This window comes from Pinus tabuliformis, chromosome 5_1, assembly GCF_031772625.1.
Source record: "Pinus tabuliformis cultivar Carrire ecotype Pingquan chromosome 5_1, CPIR1, whole genome shotgun sequence".
Taxonomy (NCBI): Eukaryota; Viridiplantae; Streptophyta; class Pinopsida; order Pinales; family Pinaceae; genus Pinus; species Pinus tabuliformis.
Window position 1 is genome coordinate 362,058,019 of NC_142305.1, and position 24,285 is coordinate 362,082,303.

Genomic DNA, 24,285 nt, shown 5'->3' on the forward strand with positions numbered 1-24,285 from the left:
CTTCAATGACGACTCCTCCTTTTGCCACATCTTCTGTAATGGAAGGTAATAATGACTTAATAAACCATTCAGCTAAAAGCTGACCAGGAACATACGTTTTTACCATTCTATGACGACATCGCCACTCATGAATATGCTCGGATATGTGAGTGGTCGTTGTTTGCTTGAAATTGGTAAGAAGTTCTGTTCCTATTTTGTACCTTATCGGTAACTGAAAATGGGTTAAAACGGTTGTGGCTAGGGCACTTAAGTTGTCAAACGAAGCTCTGGGTAACTCGATATACCACTTTTCTGCCAGACCAGTTAACGTCCTCTGAAAAAGGCGAAGCCTAATCGAATCATCGTTTAGGGTGTTTGATGAACACCACAGATGAAATGTCATCACATGATTCGACGGGTCTTCCCCCAGATTTCCATTAAATTTAGGAATATCTAATGGAAGTTTATGTGGAATCGCTGGCCACCAAGGGGCATAAGCAATTGGATCGGTCATTAGCCGATTTAGATCTAGTAACTCTAAAGTTGCCACGAAGGGTAACTGTTGATTCAGGTTTGGCGAAGCATACCTAGGATAGGATGGAATGGCCTGAGCAGTTGGTATTTGCATACCAACATAATGCATTTGATGTTGGTAAATTTGGTAAGGTTGATGGGCATAACCATTGTAGAATGGTTGATTTTGACCGTTTTGAATATACGGTTGCCCATTATTTGCAAAGATTTGTTGCTCAGATCCTTGGTATACTTGTTGGAATTGCGGTTGTTTGTATTGCACCAGCCATGGTTGCGAAGCCATCTGCTGTTGTCCAATACTGACCGTTTGACCAAGATGAGGGGTAATTGTACCCATTTGAGCCTGTGTCATTCCACTAGTTGGCGATTGCGGTTGAGTCGTAGGGACAAGAGATTGTTGCATTACAACTTGAGAAACCTGAGGTTGGCATACAACAAGCAACGCTTGTACTTTCGACACCATCACAATAGCCGGCGTAGTTGGTATATTTGACATAGGTAAACATTGTTGCATCGAATATACAACTCTTGGTTGTTAAGGCAGTATTGGCACCCAACCGCTAGATCTAATTCCAGCATAACCTGAATTTTGTTGTGAACTCTCGTATGGTTGTCCTTCGAGAGGAGACAATGAAAGGGTATATTGCCCCCCATACGGCGGTAATCCAGTACTCAAAGGAATTGTTTGTCCTTGAGGACCGAACTGCCCAAATTGACACCCTAAAGGATCAATTTGCTGAGACTCAACATAAGAGTTCCCGGATACTATTCCGGATGAACAAATAGGAATGGACCATACTGTCGAAATAGCCCTTGAGTGGGACCCTTCTAGTGATTGAGACCTAGTTGGGACAGATGGTATGCTGGAAAACATTGTTGGAGTGACATCAGGAAGTTCTGCCATCACTATGTCGGATGACACAGTCCTAGATGTCGACGGTTGTTCATACATTTCTATTCTATCCAAAAGATTTCCTAGCGATTCTACATGAGCTTCCAATGACGGTAGACTAATTTCTGATGAAGAAGGATATAGAGTGATCCCAACTCCAAATCGCAATGGAGTACTAGATGGAGGATCCTCCACAATATCTTCTATAACAATCAGACTAGGTGGAAGAGGTAGACCGTCAGGTCCGTAAAATATTTCTGGTGCCGAGGAAGGTATAGAATCTGCAGGGACAGATGTTTGGGGAATAACACCTTCCGAATTAGCTGTAGATGGAGCTTGTTCAGTAATATAAGTGTTTACCTTCACACTAGGATCAGTTCTACTGTCCTTTGGTGGCTACAAAACTTCTTCTGTAAAGGCAGGGATACCAGAAATGTTTGGAGTAACCGGAGTCTCCGAAGGTGTTGGAACACTTGTTCTAACTTTACCAGGGGATTTGGAACCGGTTAAACGAGTTCGCTTTGTCCGTAACAGTTTCGATTCTGGAGACAAAGACGGTTGACTCGTAAGCCTCCGCGAACTATGGGGTTTCAATTGACTTTCTTCCACGATTGCGGATTACTCGATCAACTAAAAATAAAGGGGAAATATGTTTCCGAATTAAATGAATTTTAGACACTTTGACACAACTTGCTTTTTCAATTTTTAAGAGTTGAGAAAAAACAAAAGATGACTCTAGTTGCCTTCGATTTTTAATGAGCCTGAAGTGACAAGTGCTCAGATGGACCTTTTCCTTTAAGGAGTCAAAAAAGGAATGAAAGAGACTACTCTAGAAATCTAGACAGAGGGATTACCAAACCAATCGCAAAACTGCAGAATACTTTTTATGGTACGGCAGTCAATCTTCCCGAATGTTGTGTTCAGTGCATTGTGATCGATAGGGCAGCAGACACGGCTTCCTATGGATAAAGGATAAAGCCTATTGTGGTATCCCAATATATACTCGACGGTACATGGGAGCACAAGTCCGTACTATCATTTATTGTCTCAAAGAGGAGGAATCACCCAACCATCAATGAAAACAATAGTTACTAGGCTTTACGACGCCGGAATAAGTCTCTAGCCTAGACTTCTAAATGTTGTGCGTTAGGTTCCAAAGCGTTTTTAGATTCATTAAATTTATTTTACAGTTGATCTTGCTTAAGAAATTTTCCTTTTAGGTTCACCGCGTGATGTAGATGTACAATTCCTAAAATGCAATCTAAGATGATAAACAATCGTTTAATCTTCTTTTTGCAATGAAAATCCTAGCTACTAAGGAAAGAGAGATGATATTCTTTCAACATAGAGCAGAGAGCACACACTATATGCACTGTTCTAAATCAAACCAACAAACAGTCTAAATGCAAATGCACATGCATGTATTTTTTTCAGCCTTCTTAATTTGTGAATGATAAAAAGAAATCCAAGCGCAAATCTAAATTATTTTTCAAAGCGACATTACTAGCAAGTTTCTTTTCAAGACAAAATGAGGACAATGACGAAACTTTGCGATTTGGAATTGAAAACTTGCTTTCGACACTTGAAAAACTAATAATTCAAATCAAATACAAGAGTAACAGTGTAATCGACTATCAAGAACAATCGTATTCTCTTCTATGACTGAAAATGACACTTGCGACACTTTCAAAGCAAGAAACGACAATTCAATTACGCTACTTCTTTGTAAAAGAGAACTGAAAATGGCTCAAAATACATAAAAACATTTACAGTTCTTTGCACAATGGAGGCGGAATAATGGCAAGGAAGGGGGTTTCAACAGAGGTATACTGACTACAGGCAACAACACTCTTGAATAGAGCTAAAAAGAGTGAACACAGAAACCAAAATCTAAGAGCAGAAGAGGCCTTGTCTGATCAGCGCACCTGTAACACAGGGAAAAAGAGATGCAGCACACCTACTACACTCGGAAGTGCGATGCATCCAGAATACAAAGAAGAGACAGTGCGATGGTCCAGGGACGAGACTTCAACTGGGTTCCGGGTCACAGTTTGCAGCTAAGTTCAGGGATTTAGGCCGAGCAAGTGGTAATCAGTAAATCAATCACAGGGGTAGATATAAAGAGGTTACTAGAGCCACCATAAGGGCAATTAGAGAGCTTGTAAATTGATTTTTTAGTTCATAAACAAAACCTAGAGATAGACTGAAGTAGCATTGATCTACTTTTCACTTGCATAGCAAATGCAATTTGAAGGCTAGCTGGCTTGACTTCAGGCTCCGTCTGTAAGTTTATAAAGCAAACAAATGTAGACAAACAAACAATCTATTCACTCCCCAGTGGAGTCGCCATTTTGTTATCGGGAAATCTAGTGTCTATGCAGAGCTGCTAGTCCCACTAAGGCTGGTAGCTACCTTAGAAACAAATAAACTAAAACCACTTTCGTTTTCCTTTATGAAAAATAGATAAGAGGGGAATAAACGAGACCAACCTCTGTCTTGCACTTGGTTCCTTGCTTGATTCCTCTCCCTTCTGATAGATCTTTGCCACTCGCTTTCTTGTCTACCCAGCTTCAAAGAGCACCTGTAGAATCAAAGCAACATAACACTATCCAAGAACATATATCTATTATCATAAACAATATAGGACCAAATATATATTGACCACACAAATGCATATATCATCAATCATACAAGAATGTGGAGGAAAAATTGAATAGCTTTATTAATAATCAAGAATAGCAAAGAGGATTACAACCAATTGTTCTGACCCAGCATCATCCTCTCAGCAAGAAAGCCCTTCTTCACCTCATGAAAATCTTAGATCACCCAACACTATGATATTGCACCAAGAAACCAGCAGCACTTCCTTACAAGATACAAAATTTCAGCCTCTGGATCTCTGGGATGAGGGATCCATATATAGATGTTTGCAAAGGGGGGTGAGTCATCTTTTGAGATTTGATTAGTGTCCTCTCTCTGGTAGTTCTTGAATCCACTTGGAGATTCATGATCTCTTACTCATCCCTGGGCGAATGCAGAGAGGCAAGTGTCACAGGAGAAGTTTCTGGAAGATTCCATGATCCTCCACCTTGCAGATTGACCCTGCCATTTGTCCATTCTCGCCCATCACACCCCATAGAAGGGATTTTCAAGATGCATCGCACCTCCCGTGTGTATTTAGGTGGGATGCAGTGCACTTTGACCATGGAGAAGGTGAGATGGTCCAGTTTTGACCAGTTCTGAGTAGTTTTTCATGGAGAACTTCTGGGAGAAGATGTAATCAGTTGACCTTGTTCTTTTAGAGGTTGGAACAACACTTTTAGGGACTTAAGAGCCCTTGGTTTATGGACATTTATGATTGGGGTTGCAGTGCCCAAAAATGTCTATAACAGGTGCGGTTCAATAATACTTGGTTTCTCCGTGACCTACTTCTTGATCTTTGATCATGCTTCCTAACATTCTCTTACTTTAGCACCAACACTTGTTCCAACATTATTCTTTTGTCTAGTGAGTCGAGTCACAGTCTGCATATGCCTAACCCATAATACAAGCATGCCCAACACACAACCCATGTCTGTTATCCATTCCAATATCAACCTCCCTTATTTTCTAACATTCTCCACTTTTAATCCTTTTCCTCCACCTTGAATGCTTAATTTTTGTTCACTTCTATTGATTCCTCTTTTTCCCTCATCCACCCCCTTACAACTCTTGTGTGCTGACCACATAGCACATCCCACAAAGAAACAAAGTTTTTAAGGGCGTGTCGTCCCTTCAGTAAGATCATACTCCACCTCCTTGCTTACCATGCAGGCCACTAAACCCAGTTAGAAGAATTGGTGGTCATTAAATGAATAGCCTTAGGTAACCAATCCCAAGGTAACTCTTTTCCCAAAATTCTGAATCTGTGTGCACTCCTAACAACTAATCATCACTTTTACATTTCCTCAATATTTACGTCAATTACAATTTCACCATAATAATTACAAGAAGGTAACAAAACACAATTGTTACATATATATATTATAATTTAACCTCAAATTTTTTTACTAATGATTATTTTATTTATTTAGCTAATATGGAATACAATACTATTTTTTTTATAAGCTGATGCAAAAAAATCCTATTGATCACTAGAAATATTACAACATATATAGATCCATAAGTGAGCGACCATAGCCAACTGACTTATCAACGTAGTACAAAGAATTAAGACTTAGAAGAACAATAGTAAGAACCAGAGTAACTAGACCCATGTCCTAGAGCAATACCATTATCAGCCCTAAAGGTTGCAATTACAACTTCGCCTTCAAACTAGACTGTGAAGGAGAGAAAACCAAACCCAGAAAAATATAAGAAAATTACAAGTCTTGAGCACTGGAAACATAACCAAAAGACCCATCTTACAAACCAACAATATGTCCAACCACCAATGACAGGACCAAGAGAGCCATATTCCACTTGTGAAAGCATGGGAATGTTGCACCCATACAAAATTTTAACCAAGTCGAAAGGGGGTTGTGATTGAGAAAAAGAAGAAGGAAAGCCATATGCCTATGCATAATCCCATTGAAAACAAGTGTTCCAAACCACAAAAGGAGAAATATGCTAACATTTAATGGTAGAATTATCAAAGCCATTGCATAGCAAGTTCCTTGCTCAAACCAAAAGTGTCTCAATGAGAGACTGTAATATGTCTACAATAGGAAAAATGGTAGCCAAAATTCCATTCACATTTCTATAGAAAAAAAGATCACATATGGTTTGAAATAAGTCTTAATCCGATGAAATAAGGGTAAGGTATTGCACACTATCAACGAGAGGGTCGACGTGGTCCCTAGGGTCACTAGGTGGGTCCGTGAGGTCCTGTGAGGCAGAATTTCAACTAATAAAATTTTCCACATGAGCCAACCTAAACTCAATACTTTCATGACAGAATAGTTGACTCCACGACATTTGCTTGATATCCTCTAAGTTAGAAAACAAATTATAATATGTGACTTTATTGTCCTTGAAGATTAGGCGAAGAAGTGAATCCATCTATTGGTGCAAGGTGAGGGAATACAAGGATTGAAGACACTTTTTATGGAACCTACTAGGATCAGGGACCCTTCTTAAATCCAAGTCCATCTCCTAAAGCTCAGAATTAGAGTAGGGACGTTCTCAACCTCCTTAACCTTGAGGAGGATAATTTTTTTCTTAACCTCCAAAGGAAACACATCAAAAAAAGAAGCTACAAAATTGAATGCAAAGAGTCAGGTGCGCTTGAAACCCATAGACCCTAAGCTAGCCCTCCTACTCATCATGTGTTGAGGAGGGGGCATACAGATCAAAATTGGAGAATGGACTAAACAATAACAAGAACCACGACCAACAAAGGAAGATGACAGACACACGACAAGACCGAATTTGTCGAGGTGGAAAATCGCTAGGTCATCCAACCACTTCCACAATAGGGGGAAATTTCAAGGCAATAGCCCAATTCACGACACCTTAAGGACATAAAAATCTAAAGCCCTCAGGAGCATACCAAATGTAAGTGAAAAATTGTGTGCATGCCCTCACTAGGAGGAAATACAATTGACCAGGTATCTAGAATAAGACTCGAACAGGGTAAGAGACAATACCTAGGATGTGACTGACAAGGACTATCCAATAAATCTTAGACAGACAAACTTTGTGTACCCAATAGACCCAATGTGAAATGAAACCAAACAAAGCTTGGGATATTGAAAAATACACCTTTAGCCATTAATAACAAGATTAACCACCAGCTACACCCTTCGTAAGATAGTGCCACAATACTAACATACATAATTTATGTTCAAATATAACAGGAGAAAAGCAGTAAAATGATATTTGTACTCAATATATTAAATAGAATTTATAATACCTTTCGTCACCTTCTTAGAGAAGATAATTGATTACCCTCCATCTCGATTGCATGCACCAAAGAACCCCATGCAAACACTTCCATATGCATTGTAATAGAGGGGGATGAGGGAACAACCTCAGAACCCTTCACCCATAAAACATCCTTTCACCACCCCATGGAATGAGACTACATTTATAACGACTTAACGAGTTATACACTTCCCAACACTCACCTTCAAACCTTCGACATGCCATAGCAAATGGAAGACAATTGGAGCAGGCGCATTTAACAAGGAAGTGTCATTACCGCGTGGAGAACACCTCCATCAAGGGAGGATACAATATTATATTAATTGTAATAAGTATTATATATTTTAAAACCTACCTTATGAGAATATGATATAATATTTTTTGATGTAACAACTTCTCTAGCATATAAGGTCATAGAATCACCTTTCAATGAAAAATGTCAGGGAAGAAAATTAACTTTGTGCCACACGGACTTCATATTCCATGGAAAACTTATAGTGCTTTGTAGTGGTCTATAAAATTCTCTATGCTCTTCCCAATATCGTGTCTCTTTATGGTTTTCACATGTTCTAAGTCTAAAAAGGCCCCACATGGTTTCATATGGTCCAATTTTGAAGGTGTTTGAGCATCACCTTTAATTAGGTGGTTGGTTTGTAATAATTCCAATCAAAGAGAAGGAAATAGAGTATAGGTGGGTGGTTGGTAGTAACTCCAATCAAAGAGAAGGAAATAGAGTTATCAATATTAATCTTCGAGGTGCAGTTTTATGTGTTAAATGGATTATTTAATGTTTGGTTTGATATAAGTAATTGAATATTTTTAAATAATTCCAAATTATTATTGGTAGGCATACTAATATGATTATATGAAGTAATTTTATTCCTATTTGTTTGGTATTAATCAAGATTAATAGTTTTATGTTAGTTAAAAATAAATATAAATTAGCAAATGCCCTTAAAGGTGAAAAGGTACACCGAAGGAATAGAAGATTTGGGAAGATCATCTAACCACAAATAGTGCCCATTGTTGAATGCATGCACAAAAGTTCCGCCAAACTCTCCAATGCAAATGCCACAAGGCAAGCCCACTACTCACAACCTATGCATGAGCATAAAGTGTTGGCAAACCTTGCCCCAAGTGTGTCATGCTTGGGTATCTGTCTTTTGTATGCTACACAGTACCGTTAGTCTCAGATTTCCGCTAGAGCACGAGATCGATCCCCATTGAGGTCCTAGAGCCTAATGACTAATTCCCCAAGTTGTACAAAAATTATAGAGAAAGTAAACTTATAAAAGATTTGGAAGATTACCTTAAAAAAGATAAAATTGTAAAGTTGAGAAATTGAAAAAGAGATATAAAACTTGCAACTCTGATAGCTTCAACAAATGCAAAAAATCTGTGACAAACTCAACCATACAATACAATACAATAGCATTTTTTAAAATAATTAATGATTCACCTAAAATAAAAAAGATCAAACATGACACTATGTTGAAAAAGATTTCATACGAGCCAATACTTCTCATCTATTACACCTAAAACAGAAACATATTTAAACTTATCCCAATATAAAGTACTCTCAACAGATAACATCATTTTTGTAAGGTCTTTTACCCTCCCTCCTTTCTCGTCAACCAGTCCTAGGCCACATGAATCCCCCTCACCCACGACATTAATGTATATAACCAAGTTGTTGTAAACCTAACTCTATCACTTTTGTTACCTTTGATACATAAACTCCGACGAGTGCTCCGTGCAAGCAAATAAGTCTGTCTTTTGGTAGCACCTCACACTATCTGTCCATTGGCTTGCCCAACCTCAAACTCGGCTCAAAGCTCAAACAAAAAACTTTATAGACACACTCTTTTAATATACCCTTTTATGTTTATTTTTAAATTAAAACAAAAATATTTTCAAAAAGGCTCTCACGTGTTCATAAACAATACACAAAAATTAGTGACGACTTGGTTAACGCGGCTCGACTTCAGCAGAGCCTGCCTTCACGTATTTATGAACAATTCGACAAATAATCCTAAAACAACATTAAAAAGAATTGGAAAATTATAACGATGAAAAATTAGTTTGAAGTTTAAAAATATTGGTAAATTTTTAAGATGCACACTATAAAATATTTATTGATGTATTTGTAAAATTATTTAAATTTATAATTTTTATTTTTTTTTAAGAAAAAAATCGTAATTTTATTTATGTTGATAAAATTACATTTTGTAGATGCATGAAGTATATGCAGTTGGATGTTCTTGTAATGACGGGCAACAATAGAAAAAAACACAAAATAGCAGATGGTTGTTCCTGTAATGGCAGGAAGCAAACAAAATAGAATAAAATAAGTTCCAGCAAGCCTAAACTTTTCTGCCCTTCTTCTTCTCCACCCGTCGCCAACCTCTAGTGTCGGGAGTGGGTGTAATAATAGCTAGCTGATTTTCCATTGGGATCAATGGACATTCTTTGTCATATTCCGAGCCCTTTGATCCATGAGTTGGTTTGATGCCGCTTACTTCCATTTGTGGCACTTGTTGCAGATCTGAAATGTGTGGCCCCAAATGAGTAATTGGGGCATTCTCTTCCTGAGTGTATTTCTATCTCATTTGAGTATTAGGTTCTGTCTGGTTCTCTGTAGGATCCGCATTTATGTCTTCTTCTTCCAACGGGTCAATATGCTGCCACCCTCTGGGCTTTTTTGTTGTTTCTTGGTTCTCCTAGGGTCCTTTCGAGCAAATGGGCAATCATATTGAAGGTGCCTTGTTTGCATGCAGCCCCTGCACCGGAACGCTGTGTTCTCGTAGTCAAGCGGTTGTATCCATTGAGAATTATTGAAGTTCAGAGTGATGTGATCAGGTAGCCCCTGACTCAGGTCCACTTCTACACATATTCTGGCAAATGTAAATATTCCCCTGATAGCTCTGTCTTCATCCATTTTTAGGAATTTCCCCAGGGAGTTCCCAATGGCAATTAATACTTTGTGATGCCAAAAATGTAGAGGGAGACCATGTAGCCTTACCCATACAGGCATCGTTGAGACTTTCATTGTATTGGCGTCGAAATCAGAAAACCAGGGGGTGATGAAGAGGCCAGCACTGCCCCAGAACCAAGGCCCCTAATTGATAATGCTGTCTCGTTCTTGTTCTGTGTTAAATCTAACTATGAAGAACCCTTTTGGGCATAGGTAAATTTCACAGTTAGATGTCCATGTTGAAAAGATCCATTGGTGCAGGGCATCTGATTTTGGCCAGAAACCATTAAATCTACAAATAACTGCATTTTTGGATAGATCTGTGTGTAGACTAGTTACCTCTGGCATAGATACTTGTAGCATTGGTGATTCTGGCTTTTGTTCAACAATGTAGGGGCCTGGTAGCTCTGGTGGTGGTGCTGCTTTATTTTTCATTTTTTCCTTCCCTTTCACTGCATCCCAAAAGGAACCTGTATTTTTAGAGCTGGTTCCAGTGCTTCCGCTACGCAGTCGGAGATTTAGAATAATGGTTGAATTTTGGCAATGCCGTAGCACTGTAGAGTTTGGTTGTCCTGCAGACTGTATCATGAATATATAAGGTTTTGATGTTGTGCTGGGGTTCCAAGGTGACCCTGGATCTCTTTTTCTAACTCATGGATGCTCATCCATGCAAAAGTGTTTACCCCCAATCGATTTGATGAAAATCTGAATCAGATTTGCATCCATGCGGCATAGATCGGTCTTGTGGAGACCTCGCTTTGTTGGATCTGGCAGTTCCTCTTTGAATCCAGATGCCTCATTCCGCTCTGGATCCTGCCCACTCCTTGGTTTCTCCAGATCTAGCTTGTAGAGGTCATTTATCAAGATCCACCCGCTCTGTCATGGGTATTTGTATTCAACAGGAAGATCCAGGCCTCCAGGTTCGTGGCCGCTATGGTTAGGGCCGCTATTCCCAAGCTCCATTCGATGGTGTATACCCTCGCCTGTTCAGCCAGGTACTAGTGTGTCGCAGCCTGCACAATCCATAAACTCCTTCGTGTTGTCCAGATCGGCCTTCCTGTCTCGCTTTTGACCTCTACTACTCGCTGATCTGAACAATTACCCTGGTGCGTGAGTAGAGGGCGCCCAAGCGTCGATTTTATGAGTGGGGTTCCTGCGTGACCACTGCGTCTGGTGTGCAATACAGCGATGGCTTGGCTAGCTGGTACAATAACCCTAGCCCTCCTGTCGTCATAAGCGAAACTGCCTTTGTCATTAAACCTGAAAGGGAGCAATCTGTGAGGAATGTGCTCCTCGACTGGAGGATTCAGTTTGGTGAATAGAACTGCCTGTTCCCATTTGACGCCATCGATACTGCCTTTTAGATCCGCCCAGGAGAGATCATGGGATCGATTCCGGTAACTCGCCCCTTCGTGCACGCTTTGTTCTTCGAAGCCATCCTGTTCCCTCCAAATTTATAATAATTTTATATCTACTCTCTATATAATTTTTAAGATTTTTAAGATAAAATAATTTATATTGTAAAATTTGGAGGATTTTTTTTATAACAAATGGAAATTGACTAATTCATTTTTAAAAAATCATGGAAAATTAGTTCACCTGCTAATATTAAAAACCAATCTGAAAAACCGTTCTATCACACAAATTTTATTAACTCAATTCATATTTAATAAAGAGTGCAATGAAAAATCCCTTTATTTCAATGTGGTCACCTGTGTTTCTACTCCCAAACCCTAGGCGCAATTCCTCAAATGTGAATGACAGACCACCACAAATTCGAATACTCTTCCAGAATGGACCAAGGAATGTGAGATTACAAAAGTCGCAGGGCAGGGGTTGCAAGTCACGCGTATTAATAATCGTCTGCGCCTGGGAGTACTAACAGACAAATCACCTGTCACGGGAAAATAACTGTTAGCTGGCCGAAGGCGGCAGTAATGGGACCGCTGAAATTATTTCCAGAGAGACTTGAGTCTTGGGAGGTTGGAGATTATCCTGCGAAGCGGTAAAAAAATTAATTCTACGAAGGAGGACGAAAATCCAAAGGTTTTATCGGCCAAATCTGCCTAGCCCAAGCAGGGCAGAGGATTAGCAAAAATAAACGGAGGTTTTGGGATGCAAATTCCAAACCTTTAACAACTTTTCAGGATCTATAATGATATATCATTTTATTGTGATATTATTTCATCTGAATTAAAGAGGAAAAATGTAACAATGGATAAAAATGAATGATTTTATAAAATCAACTTTTGTAGCCGTGCATCTAGTCAAAAAGATTGGTTCTTTGTGAAATTATATATAATCTATTTAAATATATAAACTCAAAATATTATATTAATGTCTTAGTTTCTCTTTTACTCCCGAGAGAGGTTGAGTAAATATCTAAGATAAATGGGATGAATCACCTATGTACAATGTTGTTATTTAGGTTCCTCTCTTTCAGGCTTTAGGTTTTTGACCACCTTATTCTATAAGGGCTATTGTCTCATGTGCGTAGAGGTTGACCATATATTCACATGGAAAATGGGTGAATCACCTGCCTATATTTAGCTCCTCTCTTTCAAGCTCTAGATCTTTTATCACCTTCTTGTTCTCTAAGGTCATTTAAGCTCCTCTCTTTCCATCTCTAGATATTTTATCACCTTCTTGTTCTCTAAAGACTATTGTTTAAGGTGTGACAATATAGATGGTCCATAAACACATTGTGCATAGATGGAAACAATTCTCCATCTTTATGGTGATATACAAGCATTTACTAAGAAGCTATTTCACTGGGTGATAATGACTAATTCAGTATATAGAGTACGTCCATTTTTTAAGAATTTCAATTTTAGATGTTTCTGTGAAAGTTCACTTTTGAAGTTGGAGATAACAATTTTTTTATTTTTTTTAATGGTTTTAAAGAGAGTTTGTTTCATGAAATTAAAGCTACAATTTATAAGTAAAAAATACTCTCCCAAAATGAGATGTATTGGATATATTTGATGTAAAATATAAATTACAAAAAAAACACAATTTTAATATTAAATTTAAAAAGAGCAATAGAATTTAACATGATAATGTCAATTATCAAGATAATCAATTTTGGAGGAAAAAGAAAAAATCTATATTTTTAATATTTTTTACTTGTAATCTTATATATCTACTCAATTTTCTATTATAGCCATTCATAGATACATAGTTAAATAATATATCCAATAATAGAGAATGCGTTCATGTTTTTCCGGTTTATCTCATTGTATCTATATTAAAAGTATCCAAAATGGATAATCCTTGGATATGAAATTATGTTCCCTATTTAATAAGTGCCGATAATATAAGTTTGAGTAAATCTATAAGAGGTTAAGTAAAAAAAATGGTTACAAAACTAGCTTTCTCTCTCCTTTGAAAATTCATATCTTAATTTTTTTTTGGTCAATTGATTTTTAGAACTTAAAATTTTCTAATGTGCTTCAATATTTTTTTTAAAATATAACTTGATTTTGGGAAAAATGATTGCTACCCTCTCTACTTTAATTCAATGATGACAAATGATATGTTAAATTCTTAATAAGCATATATTTATTTAATTACCTTAAACCCAATGTATTTCATGGAAAAAATAATTATTTATAATATATTTTAAATAGTAACACATTTTTCATAAAAATAAACCTATCATTATATATATATGAGAGTATCTTTGTAGTATCTTCTAATATATTTTATTTATATTAAAAATTAATAAAAAAAATTTTATAAATATATTTTATTTATAATTCTAAATATTAATCCTATAAACCTAAAAGATAAATAAATAAAAGTTTTATTTCAAAAATAGAATTAAAAATATAATTTAAATTCAATTACAAATTAATATCAAATATTTCATTAAGTTTAATATGATATATTTCATCTTAGGCTAAATTAAACTAATCAATTAAAGATATATTAGTACAACCACATTAAAAATATTAATATGGTTGATATAGCCAAAAGCTTCATAAATACAACAAAAAAAACTATTGCAACATGAAGAATGCCTTACCAATACACATATTTAACTGATTAACCATGTATGAAAAGGTTATGGATCAACTTTAACTTGAGGAAAAAAGGAATTACATATCTTATTGTAAAATAGACCATTTTGCTAATAAAATTTGCTTATATATATAAATAAATGTTATAAATAATAATGAGGAACTTATCATGGAGGAACTTATTAGAATTGGAATAATCTCAAATCCCTACGAAATTGGTGGGTGGGGAGCCATTTTACATTAATCTAATTTTTTAAATTTATTAAAAGTAACGAACCATTTTGGTAAATAAAATTTTCTTATATATAAATGAATGTTCTAAATAACTAGACTTTGCACCACATGTTGCAAAGGAAATGTCATAAGTCTAGCATTTGCACCCGATGTTGCAAAGGAAAATTCCTAAGTCAGTAGCTCATATAGAAGAAGGCAATAGATGAAAAAAGATATGATATGTTATGTGATCTACCTATAGCCGAATTTGAGTAAAAAAAAATCATAATGATCATTTGAAGATTTCTATGGTGAGAATCTTGAGAATGATGAGTACTTGAAAATAACCATTACTAAATGTTTATAATTTTGGTGACTTAACAACTCATTATAGTTATTATTAAAAATACTTCAAACTTGAGGTCTAATATGGGTATATATAGTTCATATTCTTTAAGAAATGCACTTTCCATTCTCTAACTTTTTGGTATCATGAAGATGAGAGACTAGTGCATCCCATTGTATTTGTCTAGTGCCATGTTTCACAATAAAGATTGTGAAAGTTCAATTTTATTTTAACAACGTTGATTTTATTTAAACTAGTTCTAATATAAACATATTTTCTATGTTTTATATTCGGTTAGATAACCTCATTATAGTACCTCAATTTTTTTATTCTTTACTTCTTCATTACACCAAACTCACTCATATAATCTAAATCTTATGGTATTTTAATTGTATTGTCAATTGATATTTTATATTCTCCAATAATTTATCTAAGAATTAACATCTTTGGACTATTCCTCTCAAGCAAATAGTGATCATAACTAGAGTTGAAAAATCTTAGGAATTTTTGTATTCATCATAGCCAGACTTTCAATAAATAAAAACCTAATCCAAATTAAGATTGTGATAACCTTATTTTAATTAAATTACCTTTAGAAATACCTAACTTATTTGTCATAAGGAAAAAAATTAAATATACATTTTATTATAAATATATAGAACTTAAATTAATATTTACAAATTTAGAATAAAAATTATAAAACATTAATCAAAATGCATTATATCTATATATATATATATATATATATATATATATATATATATATATATATTTAACAATACTTAAAATAATAAATATACACCCAAAACTTTAGATATTTAAAAAACTTGCTAGTGCAAGAATTATTGCATAAAAATGAGTAAGGTGCTTTATACTAGTGGCTAAGCAAAAAAGCAAGAGAGGAATATTAATGATGAATTTAATTCAATATAGACATATTCCATAGTCTATATAGTTTATAACATCACATAGAAAATAACCATAATTCACAGAACCTCAGAGGGCATAACAAAGTCAAAGATGGTCCATAAGATATGGCACATAAATTGCCACTAATATTAAAGACCAGAGTGTTCAAGGATGTTATCACATTAATCTAGGACTTGAAACTAAAGGCAACTTCCACACTGACAAAATTTTGTATATGAATAATGCTCTACAAACCATGTGTCCCAGATACTTTCAAAGCCCAACAAGGTGTTTATATCTTCATTTACACCCAGAGTGGGAACCATTGCACATAGAGAAGCAAAGCCCTTTGTAACCATCAAGGCTATTGAAACAAGAGAAGAAAAGTTCTTTGCAGCCTAGTTATTGTAGAAGATAAGCGAGAGCTTTACATCCTATGTGGGAGTTGGAAAATCCATAACAATGGTTTAAGAGGATGAATTCAGTGTCAGTTAGGATGTGGTTTAGCATTTTCATCACTGACCCATTGTTTTTTCCCAAAGGAATGGTACCTTGGGACATTTCATTTAACCTATATCCTGGGAATCCTTTCTTATGGTAGTTGGATAGAAGGACTGAAGGGAAATTAGTCCCAAACTCTGGAAAAGAAATATATTTTTACTGTAAGTAATAACAAAAAAGAGGATCTATGAGTATACTGCACATGGACATTAATACATGGGCTAAGTGCCCCAAATGAAACCTTCATTCATGATGACTTGAAGTTGAAAGAGGTGTTGATGGTATCTTCTACAAGCCCAAAATTTGCATGGCATCCTAACCCTTGTGATCCCAACATACCATTGGACTCATTGTTATCAAATTATATCCATCTTGGAGCTTGGAACATATCCCAAGCAACACAAAAGGCTGAAATATTTGTCTCAAATGACATACCTTTGCAAAATATTCTTGGAGGAAAGGGGATGGTCAGAGTAGGACTATACAGAATAATTTTAGCATATCTTGCATACCCTTTCGCCAAATTTCCACCTAATATAAGGAAGCAAAGTGTGATTACTCTTGTTGAGTCTATAATCCATGAAGCTATTGAACCATTTACAGTTGAGTACTCACTTTCAGTACGAATAGAAAATGGTGTGGAAGATAAGTTTAAAGGAAGAAGAACCTGTCTGGTGAGATGAGAAATGTGTAAGAATGCAAATTTTGATCAAAAAGTTTGATCCACACAATCAAAAGGAAACTATGTCCTTAGCAACTGATTTTACAGAGGAGATTTCATCTAGCTTGTTGCCCGAGAATCTTGATCCTGTTGCAGGTTTATGTGAGGTGGTTAATTTAAGGTGTATTTTAAGTTTTGATGATGATGTAGCCAATTACATGCCCTAGTCCAAAAACATGCAGCTGTTAGAGGATGAACATTTCGGATCATCTATTTTTCCTAAAATGAATGAAAGCTTGTTTCCATCAAAACCAGGAAGAGGATTATATGGATGTAGCTCCGGGGACACGAAAAGTATCTTGAGAATAGCTAATCCAATGAAATCAACTGGATTGTTTTCTCTAGATTGTCTACAAGGATGGGAAACGACCTTTTTTTTGTTTAAATAAGCAATAGCCAATATGGAAGAATCTGCATCCGAGAGCATAAAAAAGAAGTTGGTGAGGTTGTCGTTTCCATTGGTAAAAATAGATATAAATTAGAGTGTCTTCTGAAGCTGATAGGTGATGCCCACTTCAAAATTTTGATTACTTCATAATTTCTTAGCGGAAATGAAAATAGTGGGATTGTGCCACTAAAACTAGATGATTTACTTGGTAGTCTTGAACTGATGGAATATTTTGTAGTAAGTGGAAAATGAGAGGAAACAACTTCATCACTTCCTTCTAGTGGCAATGGTAATGGTGATTTGGATGTAGAGATGTTGAATTCAATTGTAGGAACTATTGGCATGAGCCTTTATGGGTAGAATTTATCATATGGTAATCCACCTAACAAACCTAACCATGACATTTATGACATTTGTGTCAACATAAGGCCTTAGTGGTGTGTGAATTTATCTAGAATATCTTAGTGGAGCTCATCCCTTCCAATAATATCCCGAGGATTTACAAAATTGTTACTTCTGGGTCTTACAGAATAGCAGCGCGCTGGCTCATAATAATACTCTAGAAAATATGGATATAATTAGAAATCATATCAATTTGAAATGTGCTAAAGAGGTCAAGAGGGTCCTTCAGGAAAGTAGGATTCTCAAACATCTAAATATGTCAAACACTGGCACGAGTGATAAGGGTGTTTCCTACATTGCAGTTGTTCTATTTTCAAACCATACCCTACAATCCTTGCAACTTGAAATAAATCCAATGGGAGGAGAAGGAATTGATCATTTTTTCTATCCTCTTAGTAGGTTCAAACCAGGCTAGCCTCAAGCAAATACTTCACTAAAATTTTCGTCCATTGGGGGGCATCAGACGAAAATGGGTAGTTCGCGTGTAAGTGAATTGTTGCAGATGATCTCCACAAACCAGAGTTTGTTAAAATTTGCTATAAATGATGACCGTAGCATGGGTGCAATTGATTTCATCAAAATTCTTGTAGCTCTTCAAAGAATTGTGGCTTTGAATTCCCTGTCTTTGAAGGGATTTAAAGGAGTTGTAGGAGATGCAATACTTGAAGCAATTATGGATACATTGTAGGTGAATCGTTGTCTTGAAGAGATTGATCTAAATGGAACTTCACTTCAAGCCTCTGGTAAAACTGATCATGTTCCCCAACAGCTTGGACAAAATGCTAATGCCAAGCCAGAGATTGAATTTCTGGAAGACATGCCCATGACAGTGCCCAAAACTACTAGAGTTTTCCTTTATGGACAAGAATTTGCAGGCAATATTTATGAATTTCCCTATTCACAATTAATCAATTTCTCATTATACACAAAGGTGAAGGCAACAATCCAATCTACTTCTATATATTGTTGAACTATTTAGTGAGGAGAATGATAATGTGTTATATATAGTACTTAAAAGCAACTATAGATAGATATATCGATCATGCAAGACCACGAGGAAGATTATTCATTATTTGGAATCAAATAAAATATAACCTAAAAAGAGGTTGCTTTTCAAAATTCATAAGAGTAAGAAAATTTTATAGTTTCTGAAATTTGATGACTTATACTTGTTATGAATGTTATTAGGTATTCCATGATAAATTGGACAGCCAAATTGATTTTTCCAATTCAAATGCCCAATATATGCAATTTTGGCTACATGTAAAACAAATCTATGTAACTCCATATTGCAGAGTTTTGCTCGAGCAAAGATTCCATCAGTAGACCAAATAAAAACTCGTGTGAACCTCGTTTAACCCATCACAAGAACTCAGGGTATCAAAATCAAGGTCGTGGAAGATGATGACTCTAGAATCTCAATTTGGAACCTTGTCGGTTAGCATGAGTTCCATGTTTTTCAAGATCTTGTGTTCCTTGGTCTGAGGAGCCCATCTTTCTTTCTCATAATTTGCAGACTGTTCAGAAAACTAGACAACAGAAAACCCAAAAAGCTTCAAGAACTTGAAGAAGATATAGTATATTGGCTAAGATTTATTGTTTCCAATTCCACAAGAGAAAAATCCTTTCTCACTCATGTCACAATTGTTTTCACTCATATTGATAAAATTTTTGAAAGTTCAAAATTGTACTTATGAGCGGTCTAATGCATTTACAGGCTTAGAGATCATTTCAATGGCCTTGTTGAATTATCCCCAACCATATACATGGTGGATGCAAGGTCATCTAGTTCAGTGAATAAGGTTTCTCATCATGTGCAACAAATGGCCAAAAAATGTTTAGAAAGGGTTCTGAAAATTTATCGAGTATGTGATGACTTAAGATTGTTGTTGTTCAATTGGAAATGTTCAATTGGAAATATGAGCATTCCAATAAGACAATTATGAGATGAGAAGAGTTTGCTCAACCATGTGAAACAAAGATTCTAGCACTGAGAATAGAGTCTCACTATGATGACCCCACAAGGGTTGAAGAGAGAAAAAGAGTCGTAGCATGCTCTTTGCATAAAGCTAGAGAAATCATTCTATTTTCAAGAGCTTGATTTCATCATAGTGAGTTATGAGTGTTTTTGTGAGGAAGTCCTTGGATGTCTAGTAAGACTAAACACCATAAGTCAATCTTCTTTGGATCAACAACAAAGGGGCTTTACAACTAGAAAAGAGTTAGAGGTGATTTTAAGAGAATCTCTACAGGGTTCAATACCCAGATTTGGTCCCAGAATTTTTGAGAATGTGCACCCAAGTGACCTTGTGAGCATGATGTTGAAACTAGAACTATGTTATGAAAAATATCCTTGTAGTCACAATTTTAAACTTTCCGTACCTGCAATACTAGAGGAAGTTTTATACAACCACAAACATGACAACTAGGTGGATAGGGCTACATCTACACTAGCTTCCATTTTGAGTATGATGATTCAAATCACACTTTCCTCACTCCTATATTATTCCCAAGGTTGCAGGTATGACCCTTTGGTTTTAATCTTTAAAAATACATAAAGAAAATAATCAAACTGGAGTCTCTTTTATATTTGAGAAGAATAAGAAACATGACTGAGTTATTCTAGATATCAGAGATCTCATGTCTTGTTTACTGCTCAACCTTAGATAGATTTGAAGTTGTATATCATATTCCATGGGGTGCAAGGCATAATATGTTATATTCGCCCACTTATCCATTTAATGAAAATTGATTCAGGATTGTAAGAAAGAGCTTCTACTTGAAGATTGTGAGCCATTATGTAATCACTCCCCCATGTATGTCTATTTATCTATCTCCCCAAGGACATTCCTAACTATTGTATGCAAATGGGGATACAGTGCTTATGTATACAATGCATCCCTTTGTTCATGGAAGGAAGGAAACATGGGGAATGCATCAAGGAACACAATGAATTATTCCATATGGTTTGGTCTAATTATCGAACAATGCTTTAATGGCCAGTTTCAAATCTCTTCGAATAATCAGCTCTCGAATCTCTCCTTGTAAAGAAATATTTAAGCTCCTTAGAACTGTCATGAATTCTCCTTCATCATAAGGACTACATTCCAGGCCTTGTATATTTGAAATCGGAAAACTATTGGAGAAATTTCATATATGGCTACTTGTGCCAATAACCAGGGATTTTCCTTTATTTCTCCGTGAAAATGGAATCTCTAGAAATCCAACATGATATCATCTAGGTCAAATTCTATCATTGAATACTTTGAATGAACCATAAAATCCTTCTATGGAATGAAGAAAAAAAAAACCAAACACATATTGTTTTCCAGCAGTTATGGCTTTTCCGAACTCTCCACCCCTCTTTTAATGCACTTCAATGAAACTTATCAACTAGTTACTAGCCCACACTTAGTTCTTCTCGACTCTCTGGATCCCATCTTTGAAAAATTTCCTTGTGTCTAGTTTATCCAAATTTACTTTACAACAAATATTGGTAGGGAGGAAAATACCATTTTTCATACTTTTCGCCTTTTAATGTGAAAGGATAGTCATTTAATTTGTCACAACCTACCAAAAATGACTGGGATTTCTCTCTACGCAAAAAGGTTTTAGGATACAAATGCAACTCTATGGTTTCCATGAGCCAGACCTTCCTAGTGAACCAACATAACTAAGTAGAAGACTCAAATCTTGGAATTTACAACTTTAAATTGGTTATACCTCAAAGAACCATGGAACACATAGGGAACCAAATTGTTTGTGTGGAAATATTCTGATATAGCAAAACTCACAGAAAACATGCCTCACTAGGAGAAATTTAGAGAAATGAAAATCATAATTGATTTGGCGGTTTGTAATCAATATTGGCATCCAAAAACTGGGATTGCTAAAAATTCAAGCCTCAAGGAATGTTGTATTCATCACAATTGTCATGTATTCTCCAAACCAACTTCTAAGTGGCTGGAGAGACCAGGATATAGAAATAGTTGAGGATGGTTAGAAAATTTATAAAAGAACGGTGCAAAATCACATTCAAGAAATTCAAGTAAGAACCCTTTTTCTATTTGCAATCCATACTAGAATTACATGTAGATGCATAATGGGAAACTCCTTCCCTATAAATGATACCAAAATACCACCAATTTGTCCAGACTCCATATCTCCATTACATTATATTACCTAGAGTGGATATAAATAGATCTCAAGCCTCAAGGTAGCTGACCAAGCATGAATATCCATCGGTAGCTTAGCTTACATAATCTCTACTTCCCTCGAGACATAAGGTCCAAATGGTAGTTTCCATGGTTATAAGATCCAATAATAGTGTTGTTGTTGCTACCAAGCATGGAATTTGAAACTTACATTAGGAAATTTCTCCACTTTCGCATCAAATTACAAGATTATATCCCAAGTTGCCCATACCTACTATCCATTTTTTCTTACCTCTGGTTTTTCTATTATGTTACCTTATTGTGCCAGTTCCACGGAAGATTGCTCATCATTGAAGAATGAGTGGAGTGAGATAAAAGGAATAGAAACAAATTCCATGTTATTTTTTATGAAACTAGATGTCATTCCTAACAATTATGTCCTTTCGATATATTTGATATATATATCTAATAATTTGATTTGCACCTTTTTCTCATTTTCATGCCGACCTTTTTTATCTGGAATGGTGCACCTCTACAACAAGATCTTGGGGTGAGGTAACATACAAAGTTCCACTTAAAAACTTGAGAAGAAACCTATCTCAATAGTCATCAATCGCGTTGACATTCGAGCTAAACTCGAAGTGAAATGGGCTACTGTATCAGTATACTAGATTTCTCATCACAAGACCTCAGTCAAACTCTTAAAGTTCTAAACTAAGTTATTGTTAAAATCATTCTAAGACTCTGTGTCATATGCAGGTTTCCAAGGACTATTATTAGTTCAGGGTATTTTAAGGCCACAATGTGTGTAGGACATTATACCACCGACATACAGGAAGGGTGAATTTGTTCTAGTGGAGTATCTAAAGCAAGAGCTACTCTCAGTTACAGTAAAAAAGCATATATAACTATCAACATACCTATAGTGTTATTGCTGAAGGAAGGTCGATCATCTTAGTGGTTGGATTCAACTACGCAAGGGACCTGCTTGGACAGGAAGAATTCATGGATGTATTGTAAAGACAATGCCACGATCTTTACAGGCTTGTTGTTGAGCTAGATGTGCCATCAACTAACGACATCCTTGATTCTCAAGGTGCTCAGAATGATGATGATGACAAAGAAAACGAAGATGGGTTTGTGTTTGCTACCATTGTTGGGATAGCAAAAGGGGTTGAGAAGGTATTGTAGAGACTTAATATTATTGAGAGGGACCTCCAGGACATCAAGTAAGAAATTCAAGGACTAAGGTATTATGAGCACAATCTTCTGATGGAACTCCAAAGAAAATTAAACAATCTAATCAACTTCTCAATCCAACTGGAAGAGAGAAAATTCCCACACATGTTTTATTTTGTTAGAGCAGACAACGACTTTGCAAAAATGTTGGTGATAGACATTGTTTCTAGCATGACTACACTAAAATTACATCTGTTATGTGAGAACATGCGTGAATTACATGTTGTTGATGGCGAACTGGGGTGCAATCTAATGAAAGTCGACAAGAAAATAGTGCAGAGCATCCTTCCATTTCTTAAAGGGTTCATGAAAATCCCGTAAATCATGAGTATAATGCACATGGACATTAATACATGGGATGCAGGGGTAATTCGAATATGGACTTCAATAAAGAGGATATATGGGGCACAATAAATATGGACAGTAATACTAAGAATTTAAACCAGGAAACATTTGGGCACATTGAATAGAGACATTATTACAAATCATCTAAACCAAGAGTATGCATCTAGTTTGCTAAGCAGAGTTCAAACAAAAATGATTATGGAATCCGAGATATGCAACCTTCAGGACCATATCAAACCATAGGCCATACAGGTTTGCAATGTGCTAGTTGTAATCAAACAATAAGACAACCACAAAACCTGACTGATGAAACTAATCCATCAATAAATCACAACAAATCCAAACTGTCAAAGGCCAAAAAATACTACTAGTGAGATTGAGAACTGAAAGAAGAATTTTGGCTTCCAAGGATGTGATTTGACCCCACACGCACCTTTCTTCCTCTTGCGTGCATTGTTTGAAGAATCAACAAATCCATCAGACAAGTACCCATCCTGATCTACAAATCCACATTCGCTTGTCTTAGAACAATGATTGACATTGTAAAGTGAATGGTAATGGTCGAGATTTCCCATATTGGGGCTCTTTCTCATGTCGACCATGGCATCGTCTGTAGCAATGAGGCTGACCCCAAAAGTTATCAGTGGAAACTGCTTTCTTATATCTCCATATTTTTCATTTAACAATTTCGAATAACAGAAGCTTCTTTGATGTCTTCAAAGGCTTTTGTGAACCCCTGATAACGAATACCCCCTTTCACAA

General features: G+C 36.0%; 1 pseudogene; it reads left to right on the forward strand.

Annotated features, from left to right (window-relative positions):
- Positions 1-23,499, forward strand: part of LOC149164938 (protein TORNADO 1-like) — a 72,001-nt pseudogene extending 48,502 nt beyond the window's left edge.
- The last annotated feature ends 786 nt before the right edge of the window (positions 23,500-24,285 follow it).